The sequence below is a fragment of the Solanum stenotomum genome, unplaced genomic scaffold (assembly GCF_019186545.1).
Source record: "Solanum stenotomum isolate F172 unplaced genomic scaffold, ASM1918654v1 scaffold26562, whole genome shotgun sequence".
In the NCBI taxonomy this organism is placed as follows: domain Eukaryota; kingdom Viridiplantae; phylum Streptophyta; class Magnoliopsida; order Solanales; family Solanaceae; genus Solanum; species Solanum stenotomum.
Window position 1 is genome coordinate 29,685 of NW_026029076.1, and position 18,866 is coordinate 48,550.

At 27.9% G+C, this 18,866-nt stretch overlaps 1 long non-coding RNA gene and 1 pseudogene across 1 annotated transcript; one reads left to right on the forward strand and one right to left on the reverse strand.

Annotated features, from left to right (window-relative positions):
- LOC125851496 (isoleucine N-monooxygenase 2-like) overlaps positions 1-11,560 on the reverse strand; it is a 21,399-nt pseudogene extending 9,839 nt beyond the window's left edge.
- LOC125851497 (uncharacterized) lies at positions 6,624-7,615 on the forward strand. Its single transcript, XR_007444914.1, has 2 exons — positions 6,624-7,310; positions 7,463-7,615. It is a non-coding gene; the product is annotated as an uncharacterized LOC125851497 (long non-coding RNA).
- Positions 11,561-18,866: the final 7,306 nt, after the last annotated feature.

The window sequence follows — 18,866 nt, forward strand, 5'->3', positions numbered from 1 at the left end:
TTTTTTTAAAAAAGTTCAGATTTAAAATATTTTTAATTATATTTTTTAATTTAATATGAATTATGTTTTAAATGACTCCACCGTGCATAAGTATTCTTCTCCTTTAAAAAAGATTGTTGTAGTTATTTTAGCCACATATTTATAATTAGTTAGTTAATAAAATTTTGTTCATTTTCTGATTTTATCTTCTTCTCCCCTTTTGTGTAAACTTAAAAGTATTCTTATCATTTAAAAAGATTTTTAGATTTTAGATTTAAAATATATTTCATTATTTAAACTAATAATTTAAATAAATATGTAGATTTATCTAATTGAAAAAAAATCATAATAAATTCAATACTGAACAAAGTTATATTACCTCGATAAATAAGTTCTTCCACATGTTGTGTGGGAAGATTTTCTTTCACCGGCGTGATTCTAGAATTCTCAGGAGGCACCATATCATCATTATTGTTCAAGCAATTAACTTTTTTTCGTAGAGCTTTCCTACCCATATCTGATTTAAAAAAATATATTTATTTAATTTATTTTTATTTAAATCATTATTAAAAGCAAGCAAGCAACAAAGAAAAAGAATATTCAAGTGCAAGAGAGATGTTAGTAGCTTATTTACCTTAGCTTTGACTTGAAAACAAAAGTTGAAAAACTATGAATATTTGAGATAGAGAAAATGACGATTTGAGATTTTTCTTTTTCGTTTTTGATTGCTGGAGTCTTTTAGGGTTTAGGGACTTCTAATATAGGAAAAAAGATCTTTAATTTAGGCATGAAAAAATTAGAGGGAAATTATTTGGAGGGAATTTTTTTGGTTTTTGTTCCAGTTTTTTGGTGCCGAATGTTTATTGTTATATTTTCTAATTTCAATACAATTCCTTTGTTTTTCTATTTCATAACATATACGGAAGTTTGTGATGTAAGCATTACATTTAAAAAAAAAAAATCTATTTTAGTTTATGACTTATTAATTAGTGAACATAATTTAAAGTTAATACTTAGTTTATATATTAGCATTATAAGATTATTAATTCTTAATACAATTTTAAAAATCCAATAATCATTAAGTGAATGAATTAATAGAAATTATAAACGTATTGTCCCGATAAATTAAGTCAATGGCTAATTCTTATTATTTGATTGAAAAAAAATCAATTTTTGATCATCATAGAATACAAAAGAAAAAACTTCAAATTACAAAGTACGATTTATCGGGATCTAAAAAGTGTCAATTATTGTATTTTAATTAATTTGATATAATTATTTAATCAAAAGTTATTAGATATAACAATAACAATAACATATTTAATGTAATTTCACATGTGGGATTTAATAAGGGTAGTGTGTACATAAACCTCACCTTCCTCTTCACCGGAGAGGATTTTTCCAAAATACCCCAGTTTAAGTAAAATATACAAAGCATATTTAAAAAGAAAATATTGTAGAGATACTATATTGAAAATACAAGTATATATGTTTGTAAAACTGAATCTAATTGAAGAACATTTATAATTATGCTAAAATGTATCATTTTGATAGAATAGGTTCGTATCAAATAATAATTTTTGAAATAATTGATCAAGAATAGATCTAGGTATCGAATTGAACGAGTCCAAATTATATACAATATTAGTCCAAATTAGAACTCAAGTTATATATATATATATAACTTGAGTTCTAATTTGGACTAATATTGTATTAAGTAAAATAATACAAAGCATATTTAAAAAGAAAATATTGTAGAGATACTATATTGAAAATACAAGTATATATGTTTGTAAAACTGAATCTAATTGAAGAACATTTATAATTACGCTAAAATGTATCATTTTGATAGAATAGGTTCGTATCAAATAATAATTTTTGAAATAATTGATCAAGAATAGATCTAGGTATCGAATTGAACGAGTCCAAATTATATACAATATTAGTCCAAATTAGAACTCAAGTTATATATATATATATAACTTGAGTTCTAATTTGGACTAATATTGTATTAAGTAAAATAATACAAAGCATATTTAAAAAGAAAATATTGTAGAGATACTATATTGAAAATACAAGTATATATGTTTGTAAAACTGAATCTAATTGAAGAACATTTATAATTACGCTAAAATGTATCATTTTGATAGAATAGGTTCGTATCAAATAATAATTTTTGAAATAATTGATCAAGAATAGATCTAGGTATCGAATTGAGCGAGTCCAAATTATATACAATATTAGTCCAAATTAGAACTCAAGTTATATATATATATATAACTTGAGTTCTAATTTGGACTAATATTGTATTAAGTAAAATAATACAAAGCATATTTAAAAAGAAAATATTGTAGAGATACTATATTGAAAATACAAGTATATATGTTTGTAAAACTGAATCTAATTGAAGAACATTTATAATTACGCTAAAATGTATCATTTTGATAGAATAGGTTCGTATCAAATAATAATTTTTGAAATAATTGATCAAGAATAGATCTGGGTATCGAATTGAGCGAGTCCAAATTATATACAATATTAGTCCAAATTAGAACGTTATATATATATATATATATATTATCAAAGTCGCGCCGGTTCAATCGAGCCCGTACTTTGATTGAATTTTAACCTAGCAAAGGTAAATACAATTGAGGTGAGCCGAGCTCCGCTTCTTAAAAGCATAGGTTAGAAACATGGTTAAAACCTTATTTAATTAATTTAGCGTTTGATCATGAATATTTTTTTTTTCAAATAATTTATTCACTTTATTTTGAATTTCTTTTTGACTATAAAGTTATCAAATATAAATTGAAGTTGTATTTGAGGTTTTGAAAAATATCTCAAGAGGTGTTTTTACTTTTTTACTTTTCACGTTTTACTTTTATTTTATTTTTACAAATTAATGAGGGTATAAATGACATTTACAAAAAATTTACATCCAAAACCAAAAAAATTAAAAAAAATCCAAATACTATCATCAAACAAAATTCCAACTAAACTTTAGATTCTAAAATTTCAAATAAAGTTAAATAATTTTTTATTTTCATGGACAAAAAATTACATATATTAGTATATGTAACAACTGAAACATATACTCTTTTCGTTTCAATTTTTTTAACCTATTTTTTACGGTCTATTTTAAAAAAATACATTCGACATATTGTTAATATAATTTAAATTCACAAAATTCAAATGTATTTTTAATTTTCTTAAATTTAGCATCAAGTTAAATCAAGTCTAATAAATTAAAACGGAAGAATTATAAAATATTGAATACCAAATAGTATATTATGCAAATTTGACATATACATATCAATAGAAAAAGAAAAATATATGTACAGTTCCTAAAGCCCTAAATCAGTGAATCCCTAAATTCCCAAACTTGTCTCTCAAATTTCAAGGCTCAACCTCATTCTCATTTGCTCCTACATTGTCGACATCAAGAGTAAATTATTCTTCTTTTACTATGTTCAGAGCTTACATACTATAACAACTTTTCTAGCTTTCAGTTCCCTTATTTCGCATGTCTGGGAGCCAACGTCTATTGAAAATAGTCTGTAGTAAGCCATCAAACAGATATTGTGTAAGCTTTTGTATTTGGACAAATTGTTATAGTGTGTAAGCTTTTGTATTTGATCAAATTTACTGTACTATTTGTATGGGTGGAAAATCATAATAAAAGGGGGGAAAACTTTTGTTCTTGATTCTCTTTAAAAAAATATTTTGCTTAAAAGACGGAGGTGTAGATATCCCATTCTTTTTCCAACTAGTTTAATAATCGGGGATTGTTTCCAGAGTGTATATAGTCTTTGTTTATCGCTAGATGTAATAGAGATGAAGTTTGGGTGGTTTAGAGGATTTTCTTGTTCGTCGTGGAAGCTTATGTGTCTAGACCTTGGGTAACGTAAGTTATATAATATTCTTCAGTTTTGAAAATAAGAAATTCGAGGAAGCTTACTTTGCGATTGACGGAGGTTTGCTCTACTTCTTCCTTCTGTTTTTTGTGCTCCAATGATGTAAATCAGTTTCTTGTTCGCTCGTATCGTTGTGCTCTGTAACTACTTCTACTTTTTGGTATTGCATTTTACGGAGAGAAAAATCGTGCATAGGCTTATACTCACTAAAACATAAGATGAGATAATATTGTTTTGAAAAAGTCAAATATTCTGATTCTCTTTGATTAGTCTATCATATATATAAATTGAAAATTTATCTTGAGATCTTGTGCAATGTAAATAATTAACGGTTGATGATGAATTCATCAAGTTCCTTATATATTCTATCCAGCTACTTTGCAACCAAACAAGGGAGGAGGTTATTTCACCTCTTAGTTTCTTTATTTGTTTGGTGCAAAAGGGGAGGAAGTTATTTGTTTGGTGTAGTAGGACAGAAAAATATACTCCAGCAACAACAAGAAGCAACTCTTTCTTGTTAACACTAGGATTAGAGTCTAGCATCTCATATAGTGTCTCAACCATCTCGTAATTCCTTCAAGTGATAAAGCTTAGCATTTGAAAGTGAACTTCATCAGAGAAAACACATAATGTATCTCTTTATATACCATGTATGCATTTTCAAACTACTACAACTTGTTACTTCCCTTTACACTTAAACCAAATAAGAAGAGAAACTCTCTTAGAATTAGAAATATTGTCGTCAACTCATGCAACAAACGTTTAGCACGTGTATCCAAACCAACTCTCTCATATGCTGCAATCATTGTCTGGTATAGACTCGGCCAAAGAAGAAGTTTTGCCTAAGATTTTAGTTTTGCAGAGCAACTATTATCTGCTTAAAAATAACGGTGACATATATTTGCTTTGCTTCAAGTTTGGAACTCAAAATCAGGTATCCTTAGTCCTTGACTTGCTCTCCCTCACATATCTGCCAATAGATGCTAGTCAAGAACTAAGACTTCATGAATTTTTAGCATCCATCCATTCAATCACACAACGTGTTTCTTCCTCTGTACCAGGGACGACATTCCTAACCCATGCTAACAATATATTTCTCTATTTATTTTTCTTTGTAGGAAATTTGAAAATGGACAAGTCTTGGATGCATTGTACTGACAGATTGAGCGACGTTTACTTAAAAAGAGTTGAGAGTTTTCTTCAATTTGCATTTAAGAAATCAGAACTAGAAGATGAAATTCCTTGTCCTTGTAAGAAATGCAATAACGTTTTCCACAAGTCTAGAGATGAGGTCAAGGAACATCTAATAATTTTTGGGATAGTTCAAGGATACACACGTTGGCTTTATCATGGAGAATTTGCACCTAAAAATCAAAATGTTAATCAAGAGGAAAAAGGAAAGGAACCAGGTGTTCCTTCTCAAAAGAAAAGAAAAGAGTGAGGTGATGATATGTTTGAAATGATCTATGATGTTGTTGGTCCTGAAATCACAAATGATTCTAATGGGGTTAAGTATATACATGGTGATGCTTCAGAATCTACTTCCACATTTTCCAAATTATTGGAGGATGCTGCACAACAACTTTATCCTGGTTGCGAGACATTCTCCAAGTTATCACTAATTGTGGAACTGTTCCAAATCAAGTGTCTTTATGGGTTGAGTGGTAAAGCAGTTGATAGCATACTAAAGTTATTTAAACGAGCACATCCTTCTGGTGAAACTTTATCAGAGTCATTTTATGGAGCAAAAAAAGTGATTAAAAATTTAGGTCTTCATTATGAAAAGATACATGCTTGTGAGAATGATTGTATGTTATTTTGGAAACATAATGCGAAAGCTGAATCCTGCTTGATTTGTGGGGAGTCTAGGTGGAAATCAGTTGAAGGTCAAAACACTAATGGGGATACTCAAGGAAAAACTGGGAACAAAGTTCCTCGAAAAGTGTTACGTTACTTTCCCTTGAAACCAAGATTGCAAAGGTTATTTACATCACCAGAAATAGCTTCAGACATGACATGGCATCATGATCGACGTTCAAAAGATGGGGTTCTTAGACATCCAACAGACTCTGAAGCATGGAAATATTTTGATACATTAAATCCGGGCTTTGCTATAGATCCTCGTAATATTAGACTTGGTTTAGCATCTGATGGGGTAAATCATTTTGGTAATTTAAGTGTTTTTCACAGCACTTGGCCAGTGATCACTACTGTCTACAACTTGCCCCCTTGGATGTGCATGAAGAAACCATATTGTTTCTTATCTTTGTTGATACCTGGTCCTAAAGCTCCTGGAAATGATATTAATGTATACTTAGAACCATTGATAGATGAGTTACGAGAACTATGGTTTTATGGAGTCGATACATATGATGCTTCGAGAAAAGAGAATTTTTGTATGCGGGCAGCACTCTTATGGACTATAAATGATTTTTCCGCTTATGCCAATTTATCTGGATGGAGTACAAAAGGTGCTTTGGCTTGTCTGCTATGCAACAAAGACACACCATCTACTCGATTAAGGTATGGTCGTAAGTTTTCTTATATGGGTGCTCGTAGATTTTTATCATCTAATCATAAGTGGCAGAGTAATAAACGTGATTTTGATGGAAAAGTAGAAAGAAGATATGCTCCAGAAGTTCTTTATGGAAAGGATGTTTTAAATCAATTGCTTACTTTGGAGGACATGAAATTTGGTAAGACTCGAAAAAAATGGAAGTACGAAAAAAGTAAAGGCATTCATAACTGGAGGAAGAAAAGCATCTTTTTCAAGCTTCCTTATTGGAAAAATAATTTAATATGTCATAATTTAGATGTGATGCATATTGAGAAAAATGTGTGCGATAATATCATTGGGACATTATTAGATATTGAAGGAAAAACAAAAGATAATTTGAATGTTCGTCATGATTTGAAGGAAATGGGTATAAGAAGTCAGTTGCATCCAACTCAAAGGGATGGAAGATGGTGTTATCCGGCAGCATGCTATTCTTTATCAGCAGATGAGAAGTCTAAAGTATGCAAGTTCTTGAAAATGATTAAGGTTCCAAATGGTTATTCTTCTAATATATCATGGTGGGTGAAGTAAGAAGATCGTAAAATTTATGGACTGAAGAGTCATGATTCTCATATTCTATTGGAACAATTGCTTCCTCTTGCAATTCGCGGAGTCGTGCCAAATAATGTATATGATGCTATCACTGAGTTAAGTATTTTCTTTAGAGAATTGTGCTCGAAAACATTAAGGGTTGATGTGTTGGACCAACTTGCAACTCAAATTCCGATAACATTGAGCAAATTAGAGAAAATATTTCTACCGGCATTTTTTGATGTTATGGTACACTTAGTCATTCATCTTCCAAGAGAGGCTAAGCTTGGTGGACCTGTACAATATAGGTGGATGTACCCAATTGAGCGGTATGTTTTTAATTTATAATTTTGATTTAATTTTATGTGGTTTGTTAATTTATCATTCTAATTTGAATGGTGTCTTGTTATATCTTGCAGATTTTTACGCACATTGAAATGTTATGTTCGTACTAGAAATCAACCTGAAGGATCTATTGCAGAAGGGTATATTGTTGAAGAAAGTATAATATTTTGTTCAAGGTACTTACCTGGAAATGTGAAAGGATATGATCGAATGGATAAGAATTATGAAGATGATCGTATTAAGACATATAGTGGATTATCCGTATTTGAAAGAAAAGGTTCTCCTTTATTAAGAGATGCATCCAGAAATCTTGAAGAGTTAGAGAGAAAACAAGCTCATCTTTATGTTTTAAGAAATTGCGAAGAAGTGCAACCATTTTTACGGTATGTTTTTTATTGCATTCTCTAATTTACTATATTAGATTCCGAGTTTAAGTTAACAATTTAATATATTACGAAGAAAAATATTTTTTGCTGTCGATGGACAGAGAGACGATTTTATAAAGGAATATGACAGTAGTAAAATTTGGGGCAACTATCACATTCAGTGCTAACAACATACAGTACTATCAGGATTGAAAGGTGATCTGATCTCTGGTTGTACAACTCTCTACAAGTAGCTCAAGTGTTGTTCCTTTGGCATTCTGCATTCTATTCAATGTCATACTCCCACTAGCGTCAACTACGTATCTCACCTGAAAGACAAATCATTGAGAATAAGATTTAGTCAATACTTTGTCTACTTAGCTACATCCTTCAATACACTTCTCAAATATCATAAACATGGTTCTAGATAGAGCGGTTGCTCATTAACCACAAGAATGCTATCAAATATTGAGATTTATGTAACAAGTAAGGATAGTTAAAGAATGTTTTTTGTTAATTATTATACCATAAGGATGTACCCTAAGTTTTGGTTATACTTGAAGGATGATTTTATCCCAAAACTCTCATCCGGATTGACCTCTCTAATCATCTGACCACACAAATCCAACACCATATCTCCCTTTCCTTGCATTTTCAATTCACTTAGCATGGTACATCATGAAATTATGTTCTTTCAATGCATCAGATTGATCAAGGCTGCCACATTTAGCACACATATTAATCAAGGCTATTTCCACCAATATATATATATATATATTTCATGTTCTATCATCTTCAAAGAATACATGTGTACCCATTTACCCATCAAAATATTCCCAGAGAAGTTACCTTTCTTAACCCTATCTTCATCTTTTATTTTATTTTTAATTAATGTACACTTATTTGTATTACAATGAGTATGAGCAGAGTAATAAAAGCATGAACTTTGATGATTGGTTTTTTCATCGGGTAAGTTTTTATTGTCTTTCAAATTAAATTTGTGATACTTATTTATCATCATTAATTTATATTTATTTTTTTATATAGATTGTACAAATGCGCAAAGAAAAAAATGAACTCGCAACCTGTGAATTGTATTCTTTGGCTAGAGGCCCTTTTGATGGTGTTCAAAGATTCAAGGGGTATGAAATAAATGGGTTTAGATTTCATACTAAACTACTTGAGGAAATGAGGAAGACCCAAAATAGTGGTGTTTTAGTAAGAGGAGAAGCGAATGGTAAGAATATTAGTTACTATGGTGTTTTGACTGAAATAATAGAACTTCAATATTTTGAAGGTAAACGGGTTGTTTTGTTTAAGTGTGATTGGTGGGATGTTGATCACATTGGAATAAGAGTGAAAATTGATAAACATGATTTTGTTAGTGTTAACACTAAGCGAAAACTAGTAACAGATGAACCATTTGTGCTTGCATCTCAAGCAGAACAAGTTTTTTATGTCAAGGACCATCTTCATCCCAGTTGGTCAATTGTTTTGAATGGTCATTCTACCTATTTTACCGGAGGTGCTATTGATAAAGATACTTTTCAACAAGATGCTTGTAATGAGTTATTGCATATATGTGAGGATGATGAAGACATTATGAATTGGAAAAGAAATGATCTTGATGTTATCCGTACTAATGTTACCTTGGCTGATGATACTATTGAAGTCAGTGAATCAGAACCAGAAACTGATGATAAAGATTTGTTATTATAGATATTTTGAACTCTTATTTCCATATTGCTTATATTCAATTAAGGTTAACAATTTTATTTACTTATTCCTGAGAGATGATCTTTATTTTTTTGAGTTACTCTTATTGGATACAAATCAATATTCAGTAGTGTTGAGTTGATAATATCAATTGTATTGAGTTGGAATATTGTTATTATTATTATTATTATTATTATTATTATTATTATTATCTACATGGTGTTTGTTGACAAAGTCTTCAATTGCAATGTGATTTTTTTTTTGGGTTAAATCATACACTAAATACTAGTAGCTTGTAGAGTGATTTTTTGTAAACAAATTGTCAACATTTATTAATTTTTCTACGAAAAAATATTATTTTCTCTTTAGATTGTGACACTCTTCATATTTTGGGTCTCTCATTGAATACCAAAAATATTATTGTTAATTTATTATGACCATATAAGTACTATTATCATGGTAATTTCAATCGTAAAAAATATTTAATATAGATAAAATATTAGTATGTACTACAAATTTTAACTTGTGATTGAAAATAATTATTAACTATGAAATGTTTATCAAAATTACAGTTTTATAGCTATATTATCTTATCATGACAAATAATTATACTTTTTATGTCAAATTGCCACGATTATTTAGTACTCAAAAAAAATTATTTTTTTGGCTAGAATATATTTTTATTTTAAATCATTTCTTGTGGTAAAAGGTTATTGTTACTTCAATAAATTTTAACCAGATCATGGCAAAATTGAATAATTATCTATGCAATTTTGATATAGCAAAAAATTTATGACTATATTATCTAATATTGCCACATTGTTTATAACTTCAAGAATAGCTATTGTTTAGCCAGAGATTTGGTTCAACAATAATTTATTGTGGCTAAAAATTATTATTACTACGATAAATTTTAGCTTGTGGCAAAAAATAATAATTAGTTACGAAATATTATCAAAGAAAAATAATTTATGGCTATTTCATTAAACTTTTGCCACAATCTTTTATTACTTGAAGCAAGATTATTTATTTAGCTACAATTTTTGTTTTAAATTATATATGGTAGCTAAAAGATTACTATTGCTAGAGTTAATTTTCTCGCGTGGCAAAAACTTATAATTAGCTATAAAATTTCACCGTAGCAGAAAAATTATAGCTATTTAGGTACTTATTGCTACGATTGTTAGCAATTATAACAAAAATTAGGATTTAGCTTTGTCAATTTGATTTTCGTGGCTAAGAAATTTGACAAATTTTTATATAGCCACAAAATTCAAATTTTTGTGGCAATTACTAAATAATAGCTACGATTTTCAAATTCATAGCTTAAATTTTGTAGCTACGATTTTCAAATTCCAAAGATTTGTTGTCATCTTTCCATATTTGAATCCTATGATCAACTTCAATATCAATATGTTTTGTTGCTTTAGCATAGGCTTTCTTGATAATTGCCTTGTGACCATCCAAATCAAAAACACTTAACAATGGTAAGTAATCTGATATACTAAAAAAATAAACATATTCAAGAAGTGTAAAAACTGCATCAATTTGCTCCTCATCTTGTTCTATAATTCCAAATAATGATCTCTTGCTGAAAATCATATTCGTAATTACATTCCCACAATGATATCTTGTCACTTTCCTCAAATTAATAACAAGTTGGTTGTTGCATTGATTGTAAATAAATCTATGAAGCCATTGAAAAGATGTTGGTGACAAGACATGAGAAGTAAGAATTTTTTTCATTTTCATCCATTGATCACCACTGGCTGGGGACAAAAATTAGCCATTACTAACGAGTCTCCCAGACATGCAAGTGAAAAAATAGAGTCACAAGCAAGTTCAGGAGACGTTATAGGAATAACATGATAATTACCAACACGAATGCAAGCAATTTCAGTTTCCATTTCCTCCATAATTTTATGTATCCGATGCATTAATGCATGCTTATTTTTTAGGATTATTTGAGGAAAACATCCAATTATAGGCCATGATTCTGGACCTGGAGGTAATGGTTTATTGTTTCTTACACTACTATTCCATTTCTTATTAAGAATAATAGAAATGAATATTGTCAATAGAATTGAAATTATAATGAAGAATGTAGTGTTACTGGAGATAATCATAAGAAGAAGGTTTGATATTTTCATCATTTTTCTCTTGTGATAATTGCTAACTCTTTATGTCTTACACTATTTATAGAGGTATGGTAACTAGGGCAGTCTTACACTATTCATAGGTGCTGCATGAACATGCAACTAAGGTAGGCTCAACAAAGTGGTATGGTAAGTAGTATTTAATACTCTGANTATTATTATCTACAGGGTGTTTGTTGACAAAGTCTTCAATTGCAATGTGATATAGTTTGACTGATTTAACATATAATTTAAGAAATATGAGAAACATTGCAATGTTTAAGAAAATTGTGTCATTTTTTTAATTGACTAAAAAAATATGTGTCACATAATTTGAGACATAGAGAATACTCCCTATAATTTAGTTTTAACACAAGTTATCTATGCATTATTAGAAGAATAAAATAAAGCACGTGGTAACATAAAAATGTAGGGGGCATTTATGGTATGCAAAAGTTAACACAAGAGTTCTTTATCTTCAGATAAAATGCAAAATTATTTTATTTTTATTCATCTGAAAATAATAGGTAATTTTTGAATTATTTATTCTACAATTTATATAATAATAATAAAATAAGTTATCTTATATATGATGAGATAACTAATTTCTAAATAATTCATCCCAAAAAATAATAATTTTGAGATAACTTGTTTCAAATAAAACAACCTCTTTGAGACCGTACTACTTTTTTTGTTTTCTTAAAGTACTGTCATATTCAATCTACTCAATTGCTCTAATTTTCTATTCCTTTGGTTTAATTCATAATATATTTTTTAGAAATAATTATATATATATATATATATATACAATAAATAATTTTATTTGCATCAAATCTACTCAAGATTTTATTTATATAAAAAATGACCCCACAAATCAGCTATACAAGCAACACAACTCATTTTTTTAAAAAAAATAATGGTCATACGTATATTACGAATAGATATGTTTATATAATATATATTTTATTTGCAAATTAATCTTTTTTCAATTTCAGTCGATTCAAAACTTATTAACTACTCTATGATTCTACATGAGAAAGAATTAAGAATAAATATTAATAAGGATAGTTTAGTCAAATTATACATTTAATTAATATTTNTATGTTTATATAATATATATTTTATTTGCAAATTAATCTTTTTTCAATTTCAGTTGATTCAAAACTTATTAACTACTCTATCATTCTACATGAGAAAGAATTAAGAATAAATATTAATAAGGATAGTTTAGTCAAATTATACATTTAATTAATATTTCTAAAAAGCGTGAAAAAAAATATGAGAGAAGAAAATATCGAAGAGAATATCATTTTTATATATATTTCCTAATTTCACCACACACTAAACTTAAAAATACAAATAAGACTTTTGAATATTTCATATGAAATCAAAAACATGATTTATAATATATTAATTATAATGTCATATATTATAAATAATATTAAAATGATCAAAAAGTGAAATAGAGAGGATGAATCGTAGTTTTTCAAATTTAGAGAACTACTTTTCACTTTTTTATAAATAGAGAATATAGGGTTTTTGGAGTGTTGTTGTATACGTTGTTTTCTATTTTACTCTCTAAATAGAGATGAGTTGGATGAGTCTCACCATGGAACATTTATTATGCTTAAAAAAAATCATATTTATCTTTGTTAAGAACATTGTGCATCCCACACTGCTTGAGAAAAATAAGGACGAAGATGATTTCTTTACATGACGTACATCGACAAAAATAATTAAGTTTGATGAGATCCTCTTGAAAATTAACATTTGAGTTAATATATTTGAATTGAAAATCTGTTGTTATTTTTTTTCATAAATGATTTAATTCTATGAATCGAGAAATCAAACCACATTTTTTGAAAAACATCGATATCAAACCTAAAAACTAAAGAATTGAATCAATTCAATTCAACCTGATTTTTCGATATTTATGTCTATCCTTATCTTGAACTATAGTAATTTTTTTGATACGAATTGAAAAATAAAACCAAAAGTTTTGAAAAGAATATCAACGTTGAACCTAATAACTAAAGAATTGAATTGAATTAATTTAATTCAACCTAATTTTTCTATATTTATGCATATTCTTATCTTGAACTACAATATTTTTTTTCATCAATGATTTAATTGCTACAAATTGAGAAATCGAACAAAAAAAATTTGAAAAATTATCATTGCCAAACCTAAAACTATATAATTGAATTAATTCAATTCAACCTGATTTTTCGATACTTATGCTTATCATTATTTTGAACTACAATATTTTTTTATTAATGATTTAATTGCTACGAATTGAGAAATAAAATCAATACCAAACCTAAAAACTAAACAATTGAATGAATTCAATTCAACTTCATTTTCAATGCATATTCTTATCTTGAACTACAATAATTTTTTCATTAATGATTTAATTGCTACAAATTGAGAAATAATATTATATGATGATTGATGATAATCAAAATTTCAATATAAAAATAATAAACCATAAAATAATGAGGAAAGAAAAGAAAAAGAAAACATTTTAAAGATGTAATCAATGAAGGAGAATATGAATGTCCTCAACCATTATTAAATTGATTGAAAAGTGTGAGCACTAAAGTGCTATAGCTCCGCCTTAAAATCATCCATTTCCAATTCATGTAACTGAAATGTAATTTTTTTTTAAAATTTATGGTGCAAAATAATTAAGTACTATTTAGTAAAGTATTAATTTAATATAAGGGCAAAATGGTAATCTAACTTTGAAGACAATATCTTTCAACGTATAATAGTAGAAATATATTCTATATATAATAAGCTACAATGCAAAGATTTTTATAGTATTTAGTTACATTGTAACTATCTTGTTAGCTTTCAACCAAAAGAAGTACTTTTTTAAATAATAAATATGTCAGTGTATGAGCTATTTATTACTCATTCCTTTTGAATTTGTTAATCTGATTTTGATCTGACACATAGTTTACGAAAGTAAATTAGATTTTGAGAAATCAAGAGTGTTTATTTTAGATAGTTAAGGTGTCTGATCAAACATTTAAGAGAATAAATATTTTTGAGTAGTATCAGAAGTTGTTTTTCACAAGCTAATTCTTTTTCTTCAGAAAACACTTTTAAAGCCTTGGTCAAAATCAATTATTGTACTAATATTGATAAAAATGATTTTCAAATTGATTAGCTAAATATAAATGACTATCCTTCCAAAGAACTTTTTCTAGAAGTACTTGGACAAAAAAAAAAAAAAAACACTTTTCAAAATAAGCAAATTTTGAAAGGTTGACTATAAAGGTGATCACACAAAACAACACAATCCACAGAGGCGTATCTAGAGGGGGTTCCGTGGGTTCACGTGAATCCATCCTTCCCTCTCTAGATTATATATAGTAGTGTTATATTTTTTTAAAAAAATTTAAATATAGAGGTGTGAACCCACGTTAAAAGTAGCATATAATAATATGATGATGATTGGGTGCACCTCTCTCTAGCAAAGATAGAAATTTAAATCTTATATCTATCTTGTTTTTATAAGTAACACCCCTCCAAGTGGTTATCGGTTACACTTTTGACGTTTCAATCAATTTTTCTTTTATTTTTTTTCTTTAATCTTTTAAAATTTTCAAGTGTGTAACATTGAAAATTCGTAAAAAAAAATTAGCACGATATAATTTTTATGTAATTAAATTAAATGTGTATATTAAAATTTAAAACTAGTAGTATTATATATGTTGGACCTATAATTTTTAAAATTTAACAGTTTAATGTTAAAAACGTAAAGGTCAAACCAATTAAACTTATATCTTAGATGCATATTTTTGTAATAGTGCACCCATCCTTCCGAAATTCTGGATACGCCTCTGGCAATTCACAATAGTTTAATAATTGAATGTATACTTACAAGCACTTGTGCCTTAATCTCTTTAACATTCACCAATGGATTTCCATTGATATCTTTGAGCATGATAAGAATATCAAGAATGTCTTCTTCCAAAATTTTGTTGTCATTTTTCCATATTTGAATCCTATGATCAACTTCAATATCAATAAGTTTTGTTGCTGTAGCATAGGCTTTCTTGATAATTTCTTTGTGGCTGTCCAAATCAAATACACTTAATCAAGAGTGTTTATTTGAGTAGTTTTGAATGCATTAAGACATGTAATTACAGAATGTAGGAATTCTCTAAGGTAAATGGAGCCTATAGGGTCTAATTTAGAGAAGGGAAACGTAGCCACGACTCAAAGGAAGCACATCTGGAATGAAACACGGAAGAAATCGGTCGGGCGACCCCTGACGCACTATTGGCGCGGGGCGCCCGGCACCAAACTTCTAGCCTAGGTTTGGGGCGCCAGGGCCCAAACTTCTGGGCCTCAGTCCTAGCGCCTTTGTGGCGCGACGCCCCATCCCCTGCCCAGAAACCCGACAAATTTACCAAGCTAAAATTAGGACCCCAACTAGTTTAATATTGAGAAATTTCTCCTAAACTCTTCTTGATTCTCAAATCCAACACGAATACATGAGAATTTTTCATACAATTCCGTTGGAAACATAACCTTACCAAAGACTTACAAAACAAAAATTAAAGATCAAAAGCCTCAATTATAAAAGAGTTAACTATATGAATTATAAATTTATTGCTACTTGAATTTGGTTATGAATGAGATAAAAAAAATGTATTGGAATACTAATAGACATTTCTTTCTTTCACAGAAATCAAGTCTCTTTCTCCTTGTTCAAATTTACTTTTACTCAAAGAAGCAAGGTTTCTTTGTCTTCCATAAACACAAATTTCAATTCCTTTTAATTTAGATCTTTTTAGGGAAAGAAATATTGCTACACTCATGGAATGCAAAGACAATTAACACTGCATTAAAAATGATCTTTAGTGGCAATTGATTTTTCATAATAATTTGATTATTGCTAAGTATATATTTAGAGGCAATTGATATTCTTTGTAAATGTCCCTGAAATTTTTAACGACTTTGAATCTTATGATAATTAATTAATGCAAGTAATGATCTTAGTACTCTTTGTTAATGTTCAGATTATCACCACTAAAAGTTATTTTTTTATAATGTAAGAAACTGGGTTTTCATTTTTTGTCGTAAAAACCACCCCTAAACTATCCCAATTTCTTGAGTTTCATATCTGAACTATTGAGAATGTGAGTTTCTACTTGAACTTCACTCAATAGTTACTGAAACACACCTCAACTAGCTTCTAAAGATGTGCCTCCACTCTCTTTAATTTATTTTATTTTTTGCCACGTGACACTCCATGTGGAAAAATAATTTTATGATAATAAAAGTAAATAAATTAATATTAAGTTAAATATTAAAATTATTACCATATAAATTAAATTATTTGAATTGTAATATCCATCATCTTCTTCTCTAGCTTTTAGTCATGGTCTCATTTTTACCGTAACATCAATATTTTTAACGGAGAGATTTTAAGATTTTAAAGTCCATTAAAAATATTAAACTGACCATCATTTTCTGTGTACCACAGGTGTAATGGCTGCTATCACAAATGCACATGTTTATTACTTTCTTGTTCTTATTTATTTGTTAAATATTTTATTTTTAATAAATTAAGAAAGAATAATTTTTTTAATTATATTCTTAATTTATTAATATTGAATTAATATCATTAATAAATAATAATTAATAAATATATTTGAAACTATATCAATTAAAATAGAATGATAGATTCATTATATTAATTATTATTTTTTAATAGATGTATCAAATTAAAATTTGACAAATGAATAAGGACGAAAGAAGTAATATAGTTTAGATGGGATAGGTTTCTAAGCTCTAGAGTCAATGCAATTACAATAGCTTATATTCACTGACAATTGTAACATCAATCTATAAACTCAATTTATGAGTTCAATTCACAAAGAGTGAACCTTAGAGATAGAGAGATATTTTAGAGAAACTTATAGAAATTTTATTAATTTATGAGCTGGTTATCTAAATATATTTTAGTTTATAATATTATGAATTTTATAAAATGTTGGTGCGTTCAGATACCTATATTTTGAAATTTATAGAGTTAAAATTAGATGTAATTTATTCTAAATATACTATATTTAAGTGGATTCATATTAACCTGGATATATAACGAATTTTGTCTGCCTCACTTTCATATCTTTCGCATGTATCTGGTACCCCAAATACATGCAATCACACCAGATACATACAAATACATGTATCTAGTCTATATCAAGTGTGATTCACATGTATTTGTGACACATGACTATTTCGTTCGCCGCCCTCCGCTCGCTCACCTCTTTTCCTATTTTAGTGTAACTAGTTTTCGGACTAGCAAGAAATATATATGATATGAGTTTTATTAACACCATAGTGTAATCATTAAAAAAAAAAAATTACAAGCTAAAATTGATGAACACTCATTCATGAATTTGGATGACTCCTTTATAATTGAGTGATAAATGAATAATTATTAACTGAACTACAACATTGAATAACTGAATTAATTTACTCATTAATATTCAATTCAACTTTTCAGCTTCTCTAACTTTCTATAGCAATTAATGAAAGGTTTTAAATTGGTTGATATAAGTTGTGCCAAATCAATTTGAGCCACCAACGTTTCATACTAAATTATGATCATTATCTTTAATAAATACAAACATTTTCTTTTTATTGTATGAAATTTGTGTATTTATATTTTTATATTAAGTTTTCTTTTAAATGATGGGTTTTTGAAAGGTAAATAATTGTTTAATTTTAAGTGGATGATTTGGTAATTCAATTTTTCACTTTTAGAATAAGTATGATATATAGTTGATGATATGATATGCTAATGTAGNTTTTTATTGTATGAAATTTGTGTATTTATATTTTTATATTAAGTTTTGTTTTAAATGATGGGTTTTTGAAAGGTAAATAATTGTTTAATTTTAAGTGGATGATTTGATAATTCAATTTTTCACTTTTAGAATAAGTACGATATATAGTTGATGATATGATATGCTAATGTAGGGGTAAAATAATATTATATGATGATTGATGATAATCAAAATTTCAATATAAAAATAATAAACCAGAAAATAATGAGGAAAGAAAAGTAAAAGAAGACATTTTAAAGATGTAATCAATGAAGGAGAATATGAATGTCCTCAATCATTATTAAATTGATTGAATTAAGTGTGAGCACTAAAGTGCTATTGCTCCGCCTTCAAATCATCCATTTCCAATTCACGTAACTGAAATGTGATTTTTTTTTTTTTAATTTATGGTACAAAATAATTAAGTACTATTTAGTAAATTATTAATTTAGTTTAAGGGCAAAATGGTAATC